We start from the raw sequence: 27,406 nt of genomic DNA on the forward strand, positions 1-27,406 counted from the left end.
CTTGATTGCCAACATGGTCAAGCATCAGAATAAAATCCAAAATATCCAGAGAAGTCTATGCTGAAGCAACTTAATGACACAATAGGTTACTGCTCAAATGAAAGAGGATCAAGAAAAAAGAAAACCCACTAGAGCATAAAACAGTCTACAGAAACAAAGCAGCTATTTTCTGCACGTGGGTGCCTCCAGCATTTGTGAATCTGCAGTCGGCTGTGAATACCCTGGGAGCCATTTCCCATCTTCACCGGAGGAGGCTGCATGGTTTAAGGTTCCCAAGTCAAGGGAGCACCCTGTAGCAGCAAATTTAATAAGACAATATCTCCAACATGTCGATCATCCCTAAGTAAGTTAGCAATCATTATCTTTTCTTTTACATCTAGCATTATGTGACACATCTCTTTGATGGGAAGAGAAAATTGCATACATTTAGGGATCTCCTCTTAATAAATGGCTCAGGATGGAAATTAAGCCAAAGACTTCATGTCTTAATACTCCAAATAAGCATCCTCAAGGAAGTCTGACTTAAAGAACCTAGACCATTCGACAGTTCCAGTTTTCTCTTTTCCTGTGGTCCCTTTCTCTTAAGTGGGGCCTAGGGTCAGGATGCGGCAAACACACTCCCCTATCTTACCTTTCTCTCAGTTCTCCGACGTCACACAATTAAGTAAATATTTATGCATATGTACAAGGGGTGCTGCAAGTCACCTGCAGGAAGGTTTACAAAATTCGGCCTTCCTAAGAGATAAATTGCAGGTATTTAGTTCATTATGTTCTAAGCAGAACTGAGGGGAAAGAATGAGAATACGATAGTGATTGTAAGTGCACCTAGGGTCCTTTGCTGTGTGGGAGCCGCCAAGTGAAGAAATATATTAGTCTTGCTTTTCTACTAGCTCCTCATGAAGTAATCACTTAAATGGGTTCTCAGAGTTCAGGGGAATTGGAAGACCAGCAGTAATAAGAGAAATACCTTGAATTTTCTTCCAAGGGCTTTGCAGACATTATTACATTTACCAGCCCTCCCTGGTCTCTGTGCTTCTGTCCAAAAAAGATGTCAGCTTCATGAGGGAGGAAATCTGCCCTTATATATAAGAAAAAAAGAAAGCAGAGCTTCTGAGACTTGTCATGTATGGTTCCTGTGGCTTCCAGGGCCCAAGATTCTGAAATACCAGTCACTCAGTGTATATTTCAGTATTTTACAGTACTCATTCAAGGAACCTGAAGGGGCAACAGCAGTGTTGATCCCCAAACTCCCTCTCCAAAAGGAAAACATTTGGAGGTCAACTTAAATGCCAGCCTCCTCTTTCCCCACTCCTGCTCCCCACAGCTCTACACACACACACCCTTGAGTAGCTCTGAGCTATTTTGGGCTTCAACCTCATCTGCCTTTCACATTAGATTCAGCGTTAATTATGATGCTTCAGTGAAAACGAGCCTTCTGACAGTCTCAAGCTTGGAGAATGGAAGGAGAAATAAAGGCCCTAATTAATGCCCACCTCCTGTGCTTGGCATTCTAGACACAATCCCCCCACTACTATGGGGAAGAACTCAATTCACTCTATGGCACAGGGACCAACAATATTAAGACAGTTACTTGCTGGTCCCCACGGAATATGATCTTTCAAGCAAGGAAACGATTTATATGCAATAACCAGGAGGAACACAGAATCCTGCATTTCTCCTTTTAAACTGTCTTTTGACATTCCTGTGGCACACCTTTAGGGACAAAGAATAGAGCCTTTTAGAAACCCAAAATCTATTTCCTTTGTTGGTTCTAGACCTCAAGTCAATCAAACAACCAAATACATGTATTCATATATATACACACACACATATATATACACATATATACACGCATATACCTACATACATATACACACATAGACACACACATATATATATACATATATACACGCATATACCTATATACATATACACACATAGACACACACATATATATACACATACACATATAATGTATGTATATGACTTAAGCACTCTAATTTGCTCCGTGAGAAATATGAAGGATGTAAAAATCTCGTTTCTCCTCTGAGAAATATGTGGTACCACAAACCTCACTAAATCAGAATGTCTTCTGGGAAAGCAGTACTTCCCTGCTGCTTTCTGAAGGACTTCAGCAGTTAATTTTGCAGGGAGTAAATTCCAATGAAGAACGAGACTGCTGTACAGCTCCTGACCGGAGCCCTATTTGAAGCATTAAGCTGCCCAAGTTTGCAGTGACTTCTACCTCTCTACCTCCCAGCCTGCATCCTCTTTCTTATCTGCAGCTTCTAGTCCACCCATACCATTCAATGTGGTTCCACAAATGGTCACTGAGGGCCCTGGGTCAGGAGCTGAACAAATATAAAGTGAGTAATAATCCTGCTCCCTTCACTCTGGTGCTCACTGGAATCTACTGTATATGTCTTTATATCACTCTCCATCACCAGATTGTAAATTCCTCAAAGGCAAGTATTATGTCATATTCACCTCCGGATCCTTGGATCCAAATTCAGAGCCCCATACTCATGAGCTCAACAAATGGCAAATGAATTAGGAAATGGATGAATAAATCAGAGCAAATTTAGCAGGCTAAATGATTTTGGCCTCCCCCTAGCATACTCTGAGAACATCTACAGGGAATGCCCAGGCCATCTCCCTATCAGAGATTTTCTCTTAGTATTTTCTTTGACGTGGCCTTCCTCCCCTAACTCACCCTTTAGTCCTAATTTACTTACCCACACTTAACAGTGGTCTGAAGTTAGCCTGCCTGTTCATATGCCTACTTGATTGCTGCCTGTCTAACTAGAAAATAAATTTGAAGAGGTCACAGACTTGTCTATCTGGTTTGCCTGTATCCTTGGCATTTAGCACAGTGTTTAACATAAAGAAAGAAACCAATATTTCATAAATGAATGGATGATTGAATAAATGATTAAATGGAGAATCACATATCACATTAATGTGTAAGGATATCTGAACTATGAGAAAAGTTAACATAGCCTAATATTTAATCCATTAAGTAATATTTGTAGGTAGGGAGGATAGGACACTGCTAAGAAAAGTGGATATAAAGATAAATAAAACATTGACTTGAACCTCAAAGAATGCACAGTTTAGTAGGGACCAAAAGACAGACAGACAGACAGACAGACACACACACACACACACACACACACACACACACACACANAAACTCTGGCAAAAAAATAGTAAAGAGGATGATCTCACTAAAGATTTATTATGAAGAAAGTACAGAGATCTGGTACCTTATCTCCAATCTTTTAGGATTCAGTATATAGTATACGGAGAGTAACACCATCTTTCCTTAAAAACATCTTGCTGCCACCACCAAAACCAAAATACCAGCTGCATGCAGATGTGACACTCAAGCAATGAAACCACATCAGGTCCACATCCATCAGAACAGGTTCAGTGGAGCCACACTAGCCAGTGTGTATCAGCTAAGCACCATTCTTCAACCAACCCTGGCTGCATATAGCCCCAGAGCCCCAAAGGTGCCCATGGTCATGTTCACAGTTACCCAGTGACTCTCCCTCGAGCACCTCTAACATGTTTATGTTGACTGGCTTTGGTCCACGCTACTTGCACTTTCAAGTATTTCAGCCAGGTAAATTACTAAATTTCAGTGGGAGTGTGAAAACTGGAAAACAATGGCTCTATAATAATTCAGGCCCATTGTAATAGGACTTGATTGCCAACATGGTCAAGCATCAGAATAAAAATCCAAAATATCCAGAGAAGTCTATGCTGAAGCAACTTAATGACACAATAGGTTACTGCTCAAATGAAAGAGGATCAAGAAAAAAGAAAACCCACTAGAGCATAAAAACAGTCTACAGAAACAAAGCAGCTATTTTCTGCACGTGGGTGCCTCCAGCATTTGTGAATCTGCAGTCGGCTGTGAATACCCTGGGAGCCATTTCCCATCTTCACCGGAGGAGGCTGCATGGTTTAAGGTTCCCAAGTCAAGGGAGCACCCTGTAGCAGCAAATTTAATAAGACAATATCTCCAACATGTCGATCATCCCTAAGTAAGTTAGCAATCATTATCTTTTTCTTTTTACATCTAGCATTATGTGACACATCTCTTTGATGGGAAGAGAAAAATTGCATACATTTAGGGATCTCCTCTTAATAAATGGCTCAGGATGGAAATTAAGCCAAAGACTTCATGTCTTAATACTCCAAATAAGCATCCTCAAGGAAGTCTGACTTAAAGAACCTAGACCATTCGACAGTTCCAGTTTTCTCTTTTCCTGTGGTCCCTTTCTCTTAAGTGGGGGCCTAGGGTCAGGATGCGGCAAACACACTCCCCCTATCTTACCTTTCTCTCAGTTCTCCGACGTCACACAATTAAGTAAATATTTATGCATATGTACAAGGGGTGCTGCAAGTCACCTGCAGGAAGGTTTACAAAATTCGGCCTTCCTAAGAGATAAATTGCAGGTATTTAGTTCATTATGTTCTAAGCAGAACTGAGGGGGAAAGAATGAGAATACGATAGTGATTGTAAGTGCACCTAGGGTCCTTTGCTGTGTGGGAGCCGCCAAGTGAAGAAATATATTAGTCTTGCTTTTCTACTAGCTCCTCATGAAGTAATCACTTAAATGGGTTCTCAGAGTTCAGGGGAATTGGAAGACCAGCAGTAATAAGAGAAATACCTTGAATTTTCTTCCAAGGGCTTTGCAGACATTATTACATTTACCAGCCCTCCCTGGTCTCTGTGCTTCTGTCCAAAAAAGATGTCAGCTTCATGAGGGAGGAAATCTGCCCTTATATATAAGAAAAAAAGAAAGCAGAGCTTCTGAGACTTGTCATGTATGGTTCCTGTGGCTTCCAGGGCCCAAGATTCTGAAATACCAGTCACTCAGTGTATATTTCAGTATTTTACAGTACTCATTCAAGGAACCTGAAGGGGCAACAGCAGTGTTGATCCCCAAACTCCCTCTCCAAAAGGAAAACATTTGGAGGTCAACTTAAATGCCAGCCTCCTCTTTCCCCACTCCTGCTCCCCACAGCTCTACACACACACACCCTTGAGTAGCTCTGAGCTATTTTGGGCTTCAACCTCATCTGCCTTTCACATTAGATTCAGCGTTAATTATGATGCTTCAGTGAAAACGAGCCTTCTGACAGTCTCAAGCTTGGAGAATGGAAGGAGAAATAAAGGCCCTAATTAATGCCCACCTCCTGTGCTTGGCATTCTAGACACAATCCCCCCACTACTATGGGGAAGAACTCAATTCACTCTATGGCACAGGGACCAACAATATTAAGACAGTTACTTGCTGGTCCCCACGGAATATGATCTTTCAAGCAAGGAAACGATTTATATGCAATAACCAGGAGGAACACAGAATCCTGCATTTCTCCTTTTAAACTGTCTTTTGACATTCCTGTGGCACACCTTTAGGGACAAAGAATAGAGCCTTTTAGAAACCCAAAATCTATTTCCTTTGTTGGTTCTAGACCTCAAGTCAATCAAACAACCAAATACATGTATTCATATATATACACACACACATATATATACACATATATACACGCATATACCTACATACATATACACACATAGACACACACATATATATATACATATATACACGCATATACCTATATACATATACACACATAGACACACACATATATATACACATACACATATAATGTATGTATATGACTTAAGCACTCTAATTTGCTCCGTGAGAAATATGAAGGATGTAAAATCTCGTTTCTCCTCTGAGAAATATGTGGTACCACAAACCTCACTAAATCAGAATGTCTTCTGGGAAAGCAGTACTTCCCTGCTGCTTTCTGAAGGACTTCAGCAGTTAATTTTGCAGGGAGTAAATTCCAATGAAGAACGAGACTGCTGTACAGCTCCTGACCGGAGCCCTATTTGAAGCATTAAGCTGCCCAAGTTTGCAGTGACTTCTACCTCTCTACCTCCCAGCCTGCATCCTCTTTCTTATCTGCAGCTTCTAGTCCACCCATACCATTCAATGTGGTTCCACAAATGGTCACTGAGGGCCCTGGGTCAGGAGCTGAACAAATATAAAGTGAGTAATAATCCTGCTCCCTTCACTCTGGTGCTCACTGGAATCTACTGTATATGTCTTTATATCACTCTCCATCACCAGATTGTAAATTCCTCAAAGGCAAGTATTATGTCATATTCACCTCCGGATCCTTGGATCCAAATTCAGAGCCCCATACTCATGAGCTCAACAAATGGCAAATGAATTAGGAAATGGATGAATAAATCAGAGCAAATTTAGCAGGCTAAATGATTTTGGCCTCCCCTAGCATACTCTGAGAACATCTACAGGGAATGCCCAGGCCATCTCCCTATCAGAGATTTTCTCTTAGTATTTTCTTTGACGTGGCCTTCCTCCCCTAACTCACCCTTTAGTCCTAATTTACTTACCCACACTTAACAGTGGTCTGAAGTTAGCCTGCCTGTTCATATGCCTACTTGATTGCTGCCTGTCTAACTAGAAAATAAATTTGAAGAGGTCACAGACTTGTCTATCTGGTTTGCCTGTATCCTTGGCATTTAGTACAGTGTTTAACATAAAGAAAGAAACCAATATTTCATAAATGAATGGATGATTGAATAAATGATTAAATGGAGAATCACATATCACATTAATGTGTAAGGATATCTGAACTATGAGAAAAGTTAACATAGCCTAATATTTAATCCATTAAGTAATATTTGTAGGTAGGGAGGATAGGACATTGCTAAGAAAAGTGGATATAAAGATAAATAAAACATTGACTTGAACCTCAAAGAATGCACAGTTTAGTAGGGACCAAAAGACAGACAGACAGACAGACACACACACACACACACACACACACACACACACTCCTTTTTAAGAACTCTTACAACAAAGCAAATTAAGACACTGGAGATTAAGTCACTAGGAGACATAAAATGGTTTAAATCTCAAGGGGCATATTACCCAGTAGAGAGACTGATGGATACATGAAAAGATAACTAATAATATCTAACGCCATTTGATACCAGCCATGTGAATCATAATCTCATAGATCACAAAAGGGAATGATTATCATCATCGCCTTTAAATGGTTCAAAGACTCTCTTCTTCCTCCGCCACTGTCAAAGGGGCAGACTTGGCCTACAATCAGTAAGAAGGTGGTCCTGCTGATAGCTCTGTAAGTATCAATGTGCAGGTAATATCAGGAGTAGGGAAATTATTCATCCCACTCACCTATTCAAAGGAGGCTGCTTTTTACCTTTATGTTCTTCAGAGCACTTAACATGCCACTAGTTTGCAATAAATTACAATTAGTAACAACAGCATCATTATTCTGGGTTTTATTAGAGGCATTAATTTTTAATGTTTACTATACTCATACATGTGTAGAAGCCTTGAAATGTATTTAATAACAACTTCCACCTTCCGAGCTCTAGTGATGGTCTAGTGGGATTTAACCAAACTCTACCACATTTAATGCTCTGAGCAGAATCAGGCAGCCAGAAAGAATAGGAAAGTGAGGGGAAAAGCTCTGAGCTGAGAAGGAATGTATGCTCCAGAGGATCTGAAGCCCATTTGGTCTTTGCCTGGAGGTCAGCAGGGTGCTCTGCAGTCTAGAAAACCTCACCTGGAGCCAGCTTGGAAATACAGACCCTAACCACTCGCAAGGTAAACAGGCTCAGAAAGAACCACTCCATATTTGGAACTGAACATTTTCAAGGAGCTAGGGAAGAAAATTTCTGGAGTGAGGAGGTAGGGAATGAAAGGAAAGAAGACTCTGCCTCACTCCTCCACATGTCTCTAGCTATAGGCTGTCTTGGGGCTCTGAAGGCTCGTGACTTCCACCAGCTCCAGGTTAGGCTGACAGAACCCCTTCCTCTGCTCCCTTCATCAGGCCAGAGTAGGATGAGGGGAGAGGCTTTCCTTTTATCAATATGACAAGATGATCAGAGTGAGAAGCTTGGGTCCAGGGTCTACCTAACTCTCTGCGTGGTTTCAGATATGAATTCCCTTTGTTTAAACAATACTTTCTCAACCCTGCCCAGAGGACACCAGCCCCCAACTCTTGACTCTTGATGATGGTAACTTACCCTATACAGAAGCTGTGTTGAATTTTTACAAACAGGATTACGAAGTACCAAAGTCAGCCTTCAACCTTGGTGCTTGGCCAAAATCTGCTATTCTGTCTGAACTGTAGCCACTGCAAGGCTAAAAAAACCTGAAGGTCCATGTAAACATAATTTCTGGGCCCCCTTGATGTAGGTGTCATCAGTACTTGTGCAATCATCTAGGTCATTAGCTTTTCTAGTCAGGGTAACCCTATCAGCAAAATAAACAAGCCATGTCCTTTGAATTTACTGTTAACATCTGATTATTTACCTTCAAATACAGAAAGGCATTCCACATGGACCTTGGAGTGAAATCTTATGTGCTTTATGTCAGTTACATTTAAAATATACATTTACTATCACAAGAGTAAAATGCTACTCAAATTAATAGTGATTGTGAAAATTGTTAAATTTATTAACAAAACCATTTATTTAGAACTTTAAAATTGCAAAATACAAGAAAATTAATGGGGAGTTGATAGGAGTGTGTTACCTAGACAACTTTAGGAAGGGCATTGTATCCTTTTTGCAACCACAAATGTTTATTACAATGTAAATAACAATTCAAGCAAACTAACAGAGACTGGATAAAATTGTATTTCTAATCTTTGCTAATTTTTTTGAAAATCTGGCATTTATAACATCAAACAAAATAATCTTGAATAAATGTATTGGTGTTTAGTTACTTTCTTTTAGGTCATGATTCCTACTCTGCCACCCAACTCAGCAGAGTATGAGCATGGTTTTAGGATGGTAGTTGTACAACACAATCATCTCACAGCCTAGCCAAAGGGTAGCAGTGTAGAGAGTTTGCTGCTTCTGCACTATAATGTCAAACTTTTAAAAAATTTGACTCCTAACATTTTATGAATAAAATTTTGGAATAACTAAATTTTACAATAAAATCTGTTTTTTATTCTTGTAACCCAGCAGTTTATTCTCTAATGGTAATATTTGGCTTAAGCCAAATATTTTTTTTTAACACATGACTATTCAGCATTAGGGCAAAATGCATATTCCATGCACTTCTTGGGCTTCTCACAGCGACCTCCTCTCTCTGCAGGAAGAGGCAACTGCTTGCCAAGGAAGTCTATACAAAGTGCCTAAAACAATTATTAATAAATGGTCCCTTCATTTAGGTTCCCTAAGCTGCTTTCTCACTTAATTACAACTAGTAACAACAGCATCATTATTCTGGGTTTTATTATTTATCTTTTTAAATTATATGTATCTTTTTAAATTATAGTCAGTTGTTTGCTGCCATTATTTTCTGCACACATAGTCTCAGTTTACGCCTTTTCATCATGGTTGGCCACAACCCACAACATGGGAAACAGTGTGGAAGTGCCAACTCCCTTAGGCTTCTGTCCAGAGCCTTCACCCTCCGTCCTTGCTCCTACTCAGTTCATGTGCCCAGGTCCTGCCAGCTGTTCTCCCCTCTTCCTTCATGCAGGTCTGCTGCCCACACAACAGAGAGACTCACCCTTGTAGGGTAGCATATTAGTCCATTCTAGCACTGCTAAACAAATATCTCAGACTGGGTAATTTACAAAGAAAAGAAGTTTAATTGGCTCACAATTCTACAGATTGTACAGGAATCATGATGCTGGCATCTGCTTAGCTTCTGAGGAAGCCTCAGGAAATTTACAAACATGGCTGAAGGTGAAGGGGAAGCAGGCACATCTTACATGGCCAGAGCAGGAGGAGGTAGGGGAAGTGCTACACTTTTAAATGACCAGATCTCATAATAACTCACACTTCCCATGACAACAGCAAGGCAGATGGTGTTAAACCACAAGAAACCACCCCCATACTTCAATAACCTCCTAACAGGCCCCACCTCCAACACTGGGGATTATAATTCAACATGAGATTTGGGTGGGGATACAGATCCAAACCATATCAGGTAGCCTGCACAGAAGATCCCAAAGCCTGTATTTGCCCAAGACCTGTCATGTTTTACATTTTTACTGACTTCTGGGATTCAAAAAGCAGGGTACTTGCAGAGCTCAGTGTCTTTGTTTCATTTAATCTACAATAAAAGAAAAAATAATTATTCTACATCCTGAGTCCACAGATGGCCAGGAAGAAAAGAGACAGCTCTTGACTCAGGCTCTCTTGGATGGGGCTGTGGTGCTCCACAGGAACACCTATGGCACCCGACCCATCTGTGCCTCCCATCACAGCTGTGTCTTTAGACATGCCACAACTTGACATGGCAAAGCACTGCCTGTGCAACCTAGAGCAGTAAACATGCTAGCGTAATTAATGTCTTAACAACTTATTACAATTCTCAGATAATTAATCACAAAAGCTAAACATGCTGTCTCACCCTCCTAATGTGCTAATGCTCTAATTATTAAGCCTCAATTAAGGGGAAGTCAAATGCTCCTTGCTTAAAAGCGCATGCTTAATAAAGGCTCATGCATGGCTCCAGCACACAGTAGGTAGTACATGGTAGTGAGGAAGGAGGAGAAGACCTTTTCAATGCAGGCTTGTAGGCAGCTTCAGGCAAGAAAGTGACAGCTCTCCTTTCTTGAATTTTCTTCCTGGACAAACGCCAAGTTCTGAAAACCTACTGGGACTTAGGGATGTCTCTAGGAGGAACGGTGTGGTGGGGGAAGGAAATATGTTCCAGGTGAGGACATGTATATGTGCTGGCACATGTGTGTGTATTTTCTGAAAGTGTAAGTTAGACAACAGCCATTCCTTTTAACAGATTCATGGGTGAGTATGGCCCATGGAGCCTGGCTACCTCCTAGGACCCTCAAGACTCAGTGTGCTTGGCACACTAGGGACACAAAGGCTACAGCAATGAAGTGCCTCCCTCTAAATTAAATCTTACATTTGCCTCCAAATTGTCTTGAATAGTGTTTTTATTTTTTAAATACACTATACAAACACACCAGAATGCATTCTGGTAGGAAGTAGCCTAGGCTCTCTGTGACTCTCACCTGAGAGACTGGTCTGGTCGCTGTACTTCCACGACCCTAGGTCCACTACCTTTGTACCCAGATTCAGGATTCTTCACACATGCACGCTATCAACCCTATGACAATGACAAGCCTCCTGGGTAATAATACTAGCCCACACAACCCTATAACAACTAATAATTAGAACTAATAATTAGAACATAATTATATAATTTTATTATAATTATAATATAATTATATAATTATAATTATTGTGCTACACACAGTTTCTTGAACTTTGGGAGATACTGAGAAGTACTGGACAGTTTTGGCTCATTAACCGTTTTCAGACTTCTTGGGAAGGCTAGACACAGAAGCAAGAAAACGTGATTCAGGGCAGTATTTGCTAAGTGGCCCATAAATGATATTTGCCTAGAAGAGAGACAGAGAGATTCCTGGAGTGCTCAACAAAGTCTTTGCAGAGCAGGAGGTGCCAAAGCTGATCCATAAAGGTGGACAGACGTCACATTGTGTGTCTATAAACCCTTCATTCCTAACTCTTTATTTTTTCATACTTCATCAAAATTCTATGGACTCTACCTTCAAAATATATATGGAATCTGTTATTTCTCCCTACCTCCATTATGACCATCCTTGTCCAAGTCTCCATCATCTCCCACCTGGATAATTGTAATTCTCTTAATTAGTCTCTCGGCTTTTGAGTTTGCCCCAATAGTTAGGATGGTCCAATTACAACTTAAGTCATTCCACTCCTCTGGCTTCTCATTTTATTCCATACAGTACTCTACAAGGCTCAGATGACCTGGCCCTCTATTAATTCTCTTACCTGATCTACTACTACTTCCCTCTCACCACTGTCTACTCTGTTTCAATCTCATGTGCCTCTTAATAGTCTCCAAACATACCAGGCACACTCTTGGAGTCCCCTGAGATATCTGCATTGCTCACCCTCACCCCCTTAAGGTACTTATTCAAAGGGCATCCTCTCAGTTGAGGCTCTGATCACTCTATTTAATATTGCAAATCCACTTCCCCCAACCAAAATTCTCTAATATCCTCTCTGTGTCATCTTTCTCTATAACTCTTAACACCAACTGATGCTAAAGACATGTTACTTGTTTATAGTCATTATTTTTTCAGTTAACACAAGTTGCATACAAGGAGGGATTCTTGTCCCTTTTATTTTTGCACAGCACCTAGAACAGCAGCTGGCACACAGTAGGTTCTCATTAATTGGGGTGGCTGGGAAATGACACTGGGGCAGGAGAATGGTATAAACAAAACCACAAAAGTAAGACAACACCAGCTGTGATGGAGAAGGTGCAGCTAGGAGACTCACCTGCCAGAAGTGGGAGTTTTGCCTTGGAGGAAAATGGAAACTGAAGTGGAAAAGGTGAGCATAAGGCTGCTTTGTCTTCCATGCTCTGGAGATGCTCCTCTCTTCCAGCACTTTATACCGCAGCCATGGGGAGCTCACATTTTCTCTTATTGTCTTTTAAAACATCAGCCTCTGTTTTTAGAAGGAACTGTTTTCATCTGTCTGAAGTCATGGATAGATTGTACTGATTTGGAGCATCTGTGAACACAAATAAAAATAAAGACTGCCTTAGGCAACAATTTAGCCACTTCTTCCTTGGCAGGAAATTCGAAGATGGCTTTAATTCTCAGAGGCACTTCATAAAGTGGACACACCCCTTTCACATAAGTTTCTTCTTGAAATTCAGCATGCTCTTAAGAGAGCTGCTTTGGGAAACAGAAATGTCTTTGGACTTTGATAGAAAGTATGTGGGATGGGTAGAAGCAAAGGCTATGGGAAGCTGAGAGAAAGTTTTCAATCACAGCCTTTCAAGCATTGGGTGGTTCCTCCTCAAGATTAGAGTCAAGATGCCTCCTAAACCCTGTTATGACCCTTAACAGATTCACCCATGCTGCAAGAGAAAAGCAGGATTTAGACCAAGTGAGTATGTATACATGTGCTTATGCGTATTTACCAATAGCCAATAAAAATACATCAACAATTTGTTATGTAAATCAGGAGCTCTAGATTGACAAGGAAACTGCTGCTTTCAGGATCTCATGAAAGCAAACTCTCTTCCTAGGTATCTGGCTTCAAGCTCTTTGATTGGCAGAGAAGAAAGCAAAGTGGTTGGTTCAAGAGGGTGGGAGCCAACATAGAAGCTAATTTTTGCTTGCATTCTTGATCTCCCATGTACTAAATACATGCCTTAGGGCAATTCAGGAGAAATCTCTGAGCCTCAGTTTCCCTTAGAAGTATAAAGAAAGTAAAATCTTCTATCTCATAAAATTACTATGAGGTTCACAGGATGCAATGTTCATGGAAGTGCTTTGCAACATGCTGTGTCAATTAGTTATTGCTAAAAAAAAATATGGCTGCATAACAAATCACCTTCAAAACTCTGCAGGTTAATACAATAGCCTATATTTACTGATCTGTGGGTTGGGTTGATCCAGGCTGAGCTTGACTGGATTTGGCAGGCAGCTCACATGACCTCAGCTGGATTCATTCGTATGTCTGATGATCATAATGGGATCAACTGATCTAGGTAGGACTTAATGGGACAAATCAGCTCTAGTCCACATGTTGCTCATCCTCCTTCTGGAATCAGTAGGCTACCCAAGACATCTCTATCCATTGATAAATGAAAAGGTACAAGAGAGCAAATTCAGTCACTCAAGAGCTTCTCAGTCCCTTGCTCATATCATGCATGCTAGCATTCCACTGGCCAAAATAAGTCACTGGGGAATCTGCAGTGAATGAAACTGAAACGTTCTATGGTAAACGACATGGATGTAGGAAAGGGTTAAGAGCTAGAGTTGTAGGCCCGGCGCGGGGGCTCAAGCCTGTAATCCCAGCACTTTGGGAGGCCGAGACGGGCTGATCACGAGGTCAGGAGATCGAGACCATCCTGGCTAACACGGTGAAAACGGCCGTCCTCTACTAAGAAAATCACAAAAAAACTAGCATGGGCGAGGGTGGCGGGCGCGCTGTAAGTCCCAGCACTCCGTGAGGCTTAGGCCAGGAGAACTGGCGTAAACCTGGGAGGGCGGAAGCTTCAGTGAGCTGAGATCCCGGCCACTGCGGACTCCAGCCTGGGCGGCAGAGCGAGACTCGTCTCAAAAAAAAAAAAAAAAAAAAAAAAAAAAAAAAAAAAAAAAGAGCTGAGAGTTGTTAATGCAATCTACTGTAAGTACTTTAAAAATGCAAGACATAATATTGCCAGTGCTCTCCAGAGAGTTGTAGAATGAGCAGAAATATTTTTGGCTTATCAAAGTTGGATTTCTCCAGACTACAGTGGATCATTCTCTTCTGTCATCAGCCCCCACCCTCCAATCAGTCAGATCCAGGAAACTTACTCACTATCAGCCATCAAAGGCGGCAGGATACTCAGCATACTATACTGTTGGAGAACACAGGTTTGTGGTCAGATAGATCAGGATTTGAGATCCTGCTCTATTACTGACTCACTATATAATCTTGGATGAGGTGCTTAACTGCTTTAAGTCTTAATTTCCTTATCTCCCTTGGTGATCCAGGCTCATGGCTTTAAACACTATCCATGTCATTACCCTGGACAGATTCACCTAAGCTGTAAGAGAAAAGGCAGGATTTAGAAAATCCAGTGAAGTACACATGTGTGTGTACATGTGCTCGTGTATATTTACCTGCAGTCAATAAAATATATCAACAATTAGTTATGTAAATCAGGCGCTCTAGATTGACAAGGAAACTGCTGCTTTCAGGATCTCATGAAAGCAAACTGTCTTCCTTAATGTATGGCTTCAAGCTCTTTGATTGGCAGAGAAGAAAACAAAGTGGTAGATTCAAGAGGGCAAGAGATGACACAGAAGCTAATATTTGCTTGCATTCTTATCTCCCTTGTACTAAACACATGCCTTACGGCAATTTGGGAGAACTCTCTGCCTCAGTTTCCCTTAGAAGTATAAAAAGAGTATGTGTGTATATGTGCTTGTATGTATTTACCAACAGCCAATAAAATACATCAACAATTATTTATGTAAATCAGGACCTCTAGATTGACAAGGAACTATCTATATGTTGATGATGCTAAAATTTATATTTCTAATGAGAACCTCTTCCCTGAACTTCGTATTTGCACATTCCCCACTCCACATCTACCACTGGGTAACTCACCAGTATCTAAAAGTGAATATATTTAGAATGCAGCTAGTAATCTTTTCCCTTAAATCTGCTCCTCCATCCTATTACTGATCTTGTTCACTGGCCCCTGCATTCTTCCAACGGATTACACTTACAGCCTTATTATCATCCTTGTCTTATACCCTATATCCAATCTGCCAGGAAATCCTTTTGACTCTACCTGTAAAATATACCCTAAACCCAGCCTATTTTCACCAAGTCCACTGCTAGTGAGAGGTGACAAAGTGCTAGCAGCCCTTGCTCTGCGCGCCGCCTGGGCGTCCACTCTGGGGACGCTTGAGGTGCCCTTCAGCCCGCCACTGCACCGTGAGAGCCCCTCTCTGTGCTGGCCGAGGTTGGAGCCCGCTCCCCCTGCTTGCGGGGAGGTGTGGAGGGAGAGGCACGGGCGGGAACCGGGGCTGCGCGCCGCGCTCACGGGGGGCGAGGGCTAGGCAGGCCCCCGCACTCGGAACGGCCGGCCTGCGCTGCCGGCCCAGGGCAGTGAGGGGCTTAGCACCGGGTCAGCAGTTGCGGTGGGTGTGCTGGGTCCCCCAGCAGTGCTGGCCCGCTGGCTCTGCTCGAGTTCTTACTGGGCCTCAGCTGCCTCCCTGCGGGGTAGGACCTGCAGCCTGCCATGCCCCACCCCCACCCCACAGTGGGCTCTGAGCCTCCCCAGTGGGCGCAGACCCCTGCTCCATGGCAACTGGTATTATAGACCCCACCCCCCCACCCCAGGGCTGAGAAGTAGAGGCACAGCTCAGAACTGGCCAGCAGCTCCACCTGCAACCCCTGTGCATGATCCACTAGCCAGGTGGGCTCCTGAGTGTGGTGGGGACTTGGGGAATTTTATGTCCAGCTAAGGGATCGTAGACGCACCAATCAGCACTCTGTGTCTAGCTCAGGGTTTGTAAATACACCAATCAGCACTCTGTCAAAATGGACCAATCAGCTCTCTGTAAAATAGACCAATCAGCTCTGTGTAAAATGGACCAATCAACAGGATGTGGGTGGGGCCAGATAAGGGAATAAATGCAGGCTGCAGAAGCTAACCAGCGGCAAGCTGCTTTGGTCCAGTTCTGCAGTGTGGAAGCTTTGTTCTTTCACTCTTTACAATAAATCTGGCTGCTGCTCACTCTTTGGGTCCACGCGGACTTTAAGAGCTGTACCACTCACCACGAAAGTCTGCAAGTTCCCTCTTGTCAGGGAGATCACAAACCCACCCCAAGGAAAACGCTCCAAACAAATCTGAACGTCTGAAGGAACAAACTCCAGACACAGCATCTTTAAGAACTGTAACACTCATGGCGAGGGTCCACTGCTTCATTCTTGAAGTCAGTGAGACCAAGAATCCACCAATTCCGGACACACTAGGACCCCAGACTAAGCCACAATCATCTCTTATGCAGATAATTGCATTCATTTCCTGACTCTGCACAGCCTGCTGTAGTCAAGTCACTAGCCAGAGTCAGTCAGATCATGTCTCCTTTCTGCTCAAACCCTCTAATGTCTTCCCATCTTATCCACTGTAAAAGCCAGCTTCTTTAGAGTGGCGTCCAAGGCCTTCATGATGTTGCCTCCCTGAACTGTGCTCCCTGCTCTTTCCAATATAGCCATATGATGGTCTCCTTGCTGTTCTCCAGAGCTTTGCACTTTTAACTTTCTCTGTGATGCTCTTTCCTCAGATACTCAGATGGCCCATTCCTTTACCTCTAGGCATTTATTCAAAGTTCACCTTCTCTCTGAGGCTTTCCAACCACCCTGGCCTCCTGCTCTGCCATATATTTTCCTTTATACCTTATCGTTTAACATGCTGACTATTTTACATATTTATTTTGCTTATTAGCTTTCTTAGCTGCCAAGTTATAAAATCCAGATAAAGTGGAATGTTGTCCATGATATACATTGTTGTATTCTTAAGGCCTAGAATGTTACCAGGCACATAGTAGTTGCTCAATACCTATTTGTTGAATGAATAAATGAAGGAAATAGAAGTATTGTACAGATTAAATGAGATAATACATGCAAAAATTTAGCATAGTGTCTGATGCATAGTAAGTGTTCAAAAAATGATAGCTCAAAATACCCAGCAAGTAAAATCTAAAGCCCTGGTATTCTGAGTCTTAGCTGTGACTCTATAAACTACAATTTTACTAATTTTCTCTGATACACCTTTTCACTAGGGCTCAAATTAGCTCTCTCTCCCCAGTACCTGTGTATTAGTCCATTTTCACACTGCTATAAAGAACTGCCTGAGACTGGGTAATTTATAAAGGAAAGAGGTTTAATCAACTCACAGTACAATATGGCTGGGGAGGCCTCAGGAAACTTACGATTATGGCAGAAGGTGAAGGGGAAGCAAGGCACCATCTTCAAAGGTGCAAGCAAGGGGAATGAACACAGGGGGAGCTACCGCTTATGAAACCATCAGATCTTGTGATAACTCACTCACTATCATGAGAATAGTATGGGGAAACCACCCCCATGATCCAATTACCTCCATCTGGTCTCTCCCTTGACACATGGGGATTATGGGGATTATAACTCAAGATGAGATTTGGGTGGGAACACAAAGCCTAGCCCTATCAACCTGGCACACAGAAGATGCTGACTGTGTTTTTATTCAAAGTGAAAGTAAATAAATCTGAATTTGCAGATGACTGGTCAAGTTGTTCCCTCTGGTGTTGATCAGGATCTAAAGGAAGCTGCTGCTCTGGAGTGTATGTGAGTTTGTGAGATTACACTGGGATGACACCAGATCACCTACAGCATTTAAAACCTAGTGGGTACCACAGACATTGGACTGTTAGTTTGGTATACTAACAGTCTGCCCTACAAGTTCTCTCTCTCCAGTCTTCAGGTTTCCTCAGGAAACTCTATTTCCTATGAGAGTTAATATCTATTTATATTTACTGCTATCCCAAGAACAATAATAAAAACCATCACAGAAAAAATTGTCTATAGTAAGAACATTTTTTCTTAAACTCACAGAGTAGGCAGGCATGATTCATTCTCCCAATAGGAGAGAGGCCAATAGGTGTTTCTGGAGTTGTTTGGATTCCAGCTTAATTCTCTGCTACTTCACTTACCAAAAGAAAGAAGGATGGTGCATCTATGAATAATATCTCTCCTCTTAATGATGCAGATAAGAGCCAACAGAGATGCCCCCAATATTATATCCCCAAATCTGAATTCTTACAAAGGCAACTGTTTGGGGCATGCTTTCATTTCTTACTCAGCCTCTGCCCCTAACTTGTGTGGGCCATGGTGTCCATTCAACATGATATGTATTTATGGACCATCTGTTATTTGCTTTGCACTGGGCCTCAGGGGACAGAGTCCAGACATGATCACAGTAGAAGCTCAATAAATAATAACATGAAACAAACCAATAAATGTTTCAAGGTGATATATGATTAAACATCCAGTAATGTCCTGTGGACAATATGTGCTGTTACGGTTCATTAGCTATAGGCTCTATAGAAAAAATCACCAAGGAAGGCTTCATGGAAGAGGTAGTACTTGAGTTAGAGGCTTAACACAGAAAGGATTTAAATAGTTAAGGAGTTTAAGAAAGAGGATCAGCATAAACACATAGTTAGAAGTGAGCAAGGCTTATGAGTTTAGAGCCCAAATTTTCCATGCATTTTATACAAAAATATATCATTGATAAAAGGCCAAACATAAAATCTAGGTACTACATTAGTAATAGCTCAAATGTAAATGTTATTGGTAGTAAAAAAAAAAAAAAGTTATGAAAGATAGTTGGGGCCAACATACTTTTTCAAAAGGTACAAAACAGAACTATTTTTTTCCAAGTTGAAGGCTCTTCCTGGGTTTTCTAATCACTATTTTCTGGTATTTTATTCCTAGTCATGACTCTGATGGCACGTGGTCTTTACAGGTTCATTCTCAACAAGGGAGCCAACAGCTTTCCCTCCTTTCCCTGCCGTAATAACCTCAGATCACTGAGACATTTTTTCCCCTAATCTCTGAGGATCATATGGGCTTCTTGCTTCATCTACTAAAGCGCAAAGCAGATTTACATTACTGCTCTTCCTGAAGGTCCCTGCAGCCAAACAACTACTCATCACACATTCCCCATCCTCAAGGCCAATAACCTCTACTTCTTCCTCTACCACTGCTTGTCCAGAGCAGGGGCAGAAAGAGGCTCAAGGCTCAGCCCTCTTAAACTTCACCATTTATAACAGACTAAAACATACTTGATCTTTTCCAAGGGCTGAGAGATTTACGAGCAAAGGTCCTGACATGCTATAATATAAAATCATTGGAGAATTTCCCAAAGAACTAAAATAGAATTACCATTCAACCCAAAAATCCCATTACTAGGTATATACCCAAAGGAAGATAAAGCATTCTATCAAAAAGACACCTGAACTCACACATTAATCACAGCACTATTCACAATAGCAAAGGTTTGGAATCAACCTAAATGCCTGTCAATTATGGATGGGATCAAGAAAATGTGGTATATACACACCATGAAATAGTACACAGCCATAACAAGAATGAAATTATGTCCTTTACAACAACATGGACACAGCTGGGGGCCATTATCCTAAACAAATTAACACAGAAACAGAAAGCCAAATACTGCGTTTTCTCACTTAGAAGTGTGAGCTAAATATTGGGTACACATGAACATAAAGATGGAAACAATAGACACCAGGTATTCCAAAAGAGAGGAGGGGGGAAAGGGGACAAGGGTTGAAAAACTACCTATCAGGTACTATGTTCAGTATTTGGGTGATGGGTTTGATAAAAGCCCAAACCCAGCATCACACAAAATATTCATGTAACAAACCTACACATGTACCCCTTGAATCTAAATTTTCTTTTTTTTTTTAAAAAAAAAAGGTAACTATTAAAGATGAAAAAGAATTATGTTAACAATCCATTTTCTTAGGACTGACGAGTCTTTCACCTGTTATGTGTTGCAGAGAAATATCATTTTTTATTTTCCTGAGGAAAGCTAAATATTTCAGCCTCTCTTGCGATTAGGTCAGAGGCCATGCAACTAAGTTTTGATCAATGAAAGGCAGATGGAAGAGATATGACTCCCTTCTAGTCCTGGCCCTTAGAAGCATCATGCCAACATCTTCCAGCCCTTTCTTCTCTTTCCTTTGAAGCCATTCATCTCAGCTGGCATTAACGACAAGATGGAAGAATGTCAGATCCCTAAGTCACCTCCTAAAGGACAGCCACCTAGTCCATGTTAGACTATGACATGGGCAATGAATAAACCTTTGTCATGTACAGCCACAGATAATTCAGGGTTTATTTGTTACTTCAGCATAGTATAATCTATCCTCATCAGAGTGTATCCTGTACACTCTGGGGAAAGGATGTCAAATTGTAGACAGATTATTGTTTTCGTTAATAATAATTGTTGAGCAGCTTCTCTATGCCAGGCACTGTCTTGACACCAAGCATAATAATATAGATCCTCAGCAAGGATATTTTGATATCCTTGGTATTTTACATTCATTTTACAAATGGGAGAAGCAAGACTGAGAGAGGTGGTGGTGGTGGTGGTGGTGTTTTTTTTTAAAAAAAAAGAAAGAAAGCTTTTCCAAAGTCAAGCAATTCATGGTAATTTTTCTGATGCCAGAGCTTGTTATTTCAATGACTTTATATCTTTTTTCTCATGGTTAAAGATCCCCTCTTCTCATTTTTGGCAAGGAGAGATGACCCCAATTACATTCATTTTTCTTCATTAAAAGCCTGCTATTATTTCTACCAAATTCAGAGTTTTCTGCATACTGCCTCATTACTTGCTCTACAGAGTCACTGAACACAATAGAGATTCCAGCACATTTTGTATTGTTAATCATTATGGAAGCCTAGTGGGAATTGTCCATCACTCTTAGTCCTTGTTCTGAATGTGAAAGCCTGTCTACATATTTATCTGTGATCCAATTGAAATGAAGATACTATAAGAAAGTCACCCAGATGTTTTGGTCAATATCATCACAGTCACTAAAAATGCTAATTATACCCAAACCAATCTAGATAAAATAAATCTAGTCCATAATATATATCAAGCACTCTCTATGTACAGGACACTGTACAAGCAAAAGGGTTTGATGGTTTACATTTGAGCTCTGGGTCCTCATGAGCCCCATCAAACCTAGCCTCAGGCAAAAAGCATGGTTGGCTTCCAAATCATACACATTTTTTACATCAAAGGGAAAAATCATTTAATCTTTACTTCCAATAAGATAAAAGAAATTAAGATTTTATTCTGGTAGTGGATGACATATATTTATATACAAGTGATTTAAGATCTATAATTACATTTAGCAACCCTGTGAAATAGCTAAAATGTTTATAATTATCCCCACTTGCCCATGATAAAATTGAAGCACAATGACTTTGCCAAGCTCTCATAGTGGTAGAATTGAGAATGGAGCTATATTCCCCAAATCCTCATGCTGAGCAATCTGTACATTTCTTACAAAAGGGCACTTGATATTGGATATAATTGATAGCATCCCATCCCATCCAAATCATGCAGATCAGTAGCAGCAGTTCTTCATGAGGAACTAGTACATGTAGGACAAGCTTTTAATATGTCTCAACGTTCTATCTACTTCACTTTCTCCTTTCTCACTTATAAGTCCACTGAATCACATAGAGCTGATCCACTCTGCCTCTTCCCCTGACCTTTTTTCCACCAGTGAACACATTATTCACATTGAAACTTTGCCATTTTATGTGCTCCCATAAGCTATGTATATAAAAACTACAATATATTGTGTCTCCATTTAAAGTAGAGTATTCTAGTCTCATTTTTAGGAAGTAAGCTTCAATTTTCTATAATTAATTATTTCTGGTGATATTTCCATAGTGAGCCCCTTGAGGACCATGAAAGAGAAGTCCAGGCAGTTATGAACAAGGTGAATGGAGAGGTCATTTGCCAAATAACTTCTTTGGAAACCGTAATATTTGGTGTTTCCAACAGAATCCCAATGGGAAATGTAATTCACCCAAATGGCTCAAGTGAAGAGACCTAGATGGAATTAGCTACCAAGGGATGGGCGAGGAAGCTGAGGCACTAAGAGTCTGGCAACTGATGAAAACCACTACACTTCCAAGGCAGAAAAGCAAAGGCCAAGTGCAGGAATTAGTGTTATCAGAACTCAGTGAAGGCTATAATCAACATCAGGTGTAGTGGCTGTCAGAAACACCACACCAAAGCAGGGTGAGAGCAAGAGAGAAATGCCATAACCTTTCTCTTCTCCCAACCTCTGATTTCTTGCTGGTGCCTCCCACTGGCCAAATCCAATCGGAGGCCAGTAGGCAAAGGAATACAGGTGATGCAGTCCACACTGGACAGCCTCCCAAGTACAGAGCAAGGCAGGAGAGAAAAGAATGGATCTGGGGCCAGGGTAGAGGTCCGTGGAGATTGGTACAAATGAGGAATAACCACGACATCTGGTTATTCACATGCCATTCTATCTGCAAAAGTGGGAGATGCTTATTATAATAGTGAAACCCCTTTTCAACATTCCACCATCTGACACACACATAAAATACTGGTGTAAAAATGGCACTGGCCTGAATACACATCAATGTTTTTTAATGTGTTAGTAAATACAGTCGTTAGCTGTTCCAGGAGAGAATTATGCATCATCAACTGACATAAAAGGGAGTGTAATGTCATCTTCAATTGCTGTTAGAAGAAATAGAATGAAATTATGAGCAATTAGGAAAAGAAATATTGTGTCTCTATGGCAGCTCAGGTTTTACTGAAAATCCCGTTGGACTGGTTATGCTAGCTGAAGCAGCCACATAAACGTTTGAGGCCCACGCCCAGGCAAAGGAAAGAGTTATGACCTGGGAGTATGTTTCCATGGCAAAGCTTCAGGGAATTTAATGCCCTGAAGTAGCTTGAAGCACATCAATGGCACAAGGTCAATGAAGAAACCTGTTCCAAACATGAGGAGTGTTTACAAGCCTTCTGTAAATGTGATTTAGAAAACTCTTATCTCGAAGATGCCAATATTTAAGATAACAAATGACTCCTGAGAAAAAGCAAGAGCAGGCCCCTCAAGGGACTCTTTTGCTAAGAAAATACAGATCTGAATCTAAGGGAAGGGGAATTTGGGCTGTGGCTTAGTTCTAAACAAACAGTGTCTGTCTTCAGAAGAGGATTTTCAATTTGGGGTTGGCCATATATGGTGACTCTGTAATACCAATCAATTAACTTTCTCCTTGAAAAAGGATCACAGCCCTTCTAATACCCATTTGTTCTGAAATTGGGGAAGGCCTGGTATTGACCTCTGAAATATTGTTGAAACAGAGTTTGAGCTCTTTGAACTATGAAATCAAATACAATCTCTCCACCCTGGCATTCAAGGCCTTAATCTATCTTCTCGAGTTTACCTTCCAGTGTTCCCCTACAAACCATCTGAACTTAATCTCCTCTGTCACTTTGATTTTGTTTTTTTCTATCGCTAATCTCCGTTATCTCTGCTGATCAAAAATCTGTTCATTCTTCAAGATCAACTTCTCTATGAAGCATTTCCTGACTTGCAAACATACTAATTCTTTCATCTTTTATGCGTTTGTAGCATTTGTTAATGTACATGGTACTTACTTTATTCTCCCTCCTATTATAGTCATTTATACTCTTGCTGACTGTTCTCTAAAATGTTGGAAATTCCTTGGAGAGAGGGTTCACGCCTCATAATGACTCATGTACTAGGGGCTTGGCCAGACTGTTGAACTGAATTGATCTGAATGGTATTAGTGAGGATGAAGGAATGAATCAGAGATTCCCTTTAAAGTTCATGAAAACAATCTCAAGATGTTCTATCCCACTGAGTCAGAGATAAAATGGATATTTTCAATATTACCAGAAAAGATGCTTTAGACAAAGGGAACTCAATACTCTAAACTGCCTTATCAGTCTATGAGACAGTTAACTCCAGGAAGGCATTTTATAAGCATTCTTAATACTCTCCAAAAGTGCTTTCACTCATACCCACAGTGCACAATTCTTACATGCTGATAATTTCTAAATATAAGTTTCTAGATAGCACTTATCTCTGAAAATTCAGTCCTATGTTACAACTTGTCTCCTAAATACATCCATCTTGATGTCCCAGAGGCATCTCAAATTCAACATGATACATTTGAAGTTCATAATATCTTCATCCCATTTTTCCCTTGCTCCCACCCTCACAATTCCTCTTCGTTCCAAATTTCCCATCCCAGTTAATACATCTTCATCAATTGTGTTGCATCTATCCAGATGCCATCCTGCACTGTCCTGTGCAATCACCTGGGAGGCTGCAGTGAAACAGTAGACCCTGCCCATGTCCCCATGGACACCTGCCTCCAGCTTCTCTCCTCCTTTCCATGCAGGCCTGATACTGTTGTTTGCTCCAACTAATATATTATCTGGTTCCCACTATTTAAAAATCAAATTGAAGTCCTTTAGCATGACACCCAAGGACTGTCATAACCTGGCCCCAATTCCCTTTTCAGCCACACAGTTCCCATGAGTTATTTGTTTTTTGCTTTTCCCCCAAGACTGAGTCTTGCTCTGTCACCCAGGCTGGAGTGCAGTGGTGTGATCTTGGCTCACTGCAACCTCCACCTCCTGGGTTCAAACAATTCTCCTCCCTCAGCCTCCCAAGTACCTGGGATTACAGGCACATGCCACCGTACCCTAATTTTGGTATTTTTGGTAGAGACAGGATTTCATCATGTTGGCCAGGCTGGTCTCGAACTCCTGACCTTGTGATCCGTCCACCTCGGCCTCCCGAAGTGCTGGGATTACAAGTGTGAGCCACCACGCCCAGCCCCCATGAGTCATATTCTTATAGTATCTTGCCTTCTGTCTATAATATTCTCCCTCTCTTCAACCTTGTCCCCAAAATAAATTCTTACACATTGCAGAGACACAGTTTAAATATAACCTCATCTGCACAGCCTTTTTTCAATCCCCTTTCTCCATATCTATCAAAGGAAGTCTTAGACATTGTCTTCTCTATTTGCATGGCTTATTCATTCACTCTCATCTTATTTGGAGACAGTGTTTAAGTGTCATGGACCATGCCAGGCACAGGAAAAAGAGGGATGACTAACAGACTTGCTCCTTGGATACACCTTTGTAATATAATAACATTTAACACAGGTCTATCTCCCCCAATCCCTCCCATCACTGATTATGATCAATAAGACAAGTTTATGTCTTGGTTATTCCTAGATCTTCAGCAGCTATTTATTGTGGTCTAGTCATTTCTTTGTGCCCTTGCCCTATGGTACCTAAAACTTACTTTGGTATTCAGTGGATATGCAATAAGTACTCACTCATCAAAGCAAGTAGCTGGTTCACTGCGTAATTAATTCCCTAACAGCTCAGACAGAAGATAACTTGGTTTTACACAGATTATCTCTTCCTTGCATTTATTAGCAAGACAACTCTACTCTGTTGTCTTCTTGGTGCCAAGCAGAGAAAACTGGTTGAGATAAAATTCACTTAGATGCTGTCTCTAGGATAATGCCCCACTTTCCTCATTTCTTCATGAGAGTGAGGCTTAGCACCCCTAACCTGAGTCTCAGTAAGAGGAGGAAGAGGCAGAGGAAATGGAACTGAAAAAAATATCATGCCAGAGATTACAGGTTGCAGAAAACGAGAAAAACACAGAAGCCTCAATGTCCTAGAGGCTAGCACCATGGATCAATGGATTAGGAACTGAAATTAGAATCAAAATACCTGTATTCAAGTTCTAATTATCTGTTCTCTAATTGGATTACCTCAGTCAAGTCACCTAAACTTCCTGGGCCTCTGTTTTCTTAATCTGTAAAATAGGCATAATGATAGCTATCTTACAGTATTATTGTGGGGATCAAATTAGATTTTGAATATGAAGTATAGTGTGATAATTTAAAAATGGGCTTTGGAGTCTACTAAATATGAGTATACTTATTAATTGTGCGACTGTAGACAGGCTAAAACTCCTTGAGTCATAGTTTGCTTGTAAAATGAGCATTATAAGGGAATGATTTGTGGTATAAAATAATGTATACAAAGTGTTGAGCACAGTACTTGATACAAAGCAGGCACACAACAAATAGTAGTTATCTTATAATGATTAATAAAATATAAAATTCCATACAACTGCAAGGAGTATATCCTTGGGACTGATGGAGAAAGAGGTATCAACACCAGGTACTCTGCTTGTAAAGTAAAGCATCATTGAAGAAAAATATAAGCATATCCAGAAAATAAAGCTAAAAGCCTGTCATTAAAACTCAGAAGTAATTGATAAGTGTTTCATGAAGAAAAGATTTATAAGAGGCAGGATTAAAAAATGGATGGACTAGGAAACAGAAAGGGCCAACTTGCTACAAAAAAGTATGAACAAGTAACATGGGGTGAGCCAGGTGATAAAGTCGGAGAACAAACAACGCCAGGTTTACATGCAGGTAAGGTGACTGCTAGACCAGGAGCAAGCCCATAAGGGAGCTAAGCCGAGCTCCTAGGAGAAGGTCATCCAGGCAGAAGGAACAACATGAACAAAGCTGCTGTGGCATCAAAGCATCAAAGCACTGAGCATGGACCAAGGGAAGATGGATAATCACCTTCCCCAGGGGTGAACCTGAGTTAGATGTTTCTCTGGCCTATCGTAATCAGAAGTAAAGTACAAGGAGACTCAGCAAGCCAGGATCTGATCTTTCAATTCTCCTTGAGAACAAAGCAAAGGAAGAACTGAAAGCATCTATGGGCTTTTATCACCAAATTCCATCACAAAACAGAGGTCTTAGAAGGACAGGATGCACCACCTCCCTCTGCTGATGGTAAAAACAAGGCAAGTCACAGAGCAAATTCCAGCACACTGCAGGGCCTCAGGGTGCAGATGGGCCACCTGTGCACCAATGCTAGATATTGCTGTCAGCCAAAGCCACCTGCAGAGGCCTGCATTTGCTGATTCACCATCTCAGGTGCTCAGCACACACATCCTCAGGGTAACCAAACTCCTGTCAGCAGATGTGCACTGTGCTCAGTGCAGTTCTGCTCAATGTCTTGCTCAAAAAGGAAGGCTGACACCTTGACACATGGGAGGGAGGCAAAAAAAAAAAAAAAAAAAAAAAAAGAAAGAAGGAAAAGAAAGAAAGGAAGGTGGA

The 27,406-nt window shown here is 41.1% G+C and overlaps 1 long non-coding RNA gene across 2 annotated transcripts in view; it reads right to left on the bottom strand.

The window, feature by feature from the left end:
• The window catches only part of LOC108541899 (uncharacterized), a 232,669-nt gene that overhangs the window by 170,392 nt on the left and 34,871 nt on the right, over positions 1 to 27,406 (bottom strand). For both annotated transcript variants that reach the window (XR_001889108.1, XR_001889109.1), the window contains exon 3: positions 12,407 to 12,643. This is a non-coding gene — a long non-coding RNA (uncharacterized LOC108541899). The remainder of the gene's footprint in view (positions 1 to 12,406; positions 12,644 to 27,406) is intronic.

Source organism: Rhinopithecus bieti, unplaced genomic scaffold (assembly GCF_001698545.2).
Source record: "Rhinopithecus bieti isolate Rb0 unplaced genomic scaffold, ASM169854v2 scaffold_20101, whole genome shotgun sequence".
NCBI lineage: Eukaryota > Metazoa > Chordata > Mammalia > Primates > Cercopithecidae > Rhinopithecus > Rhinopithecus bieti.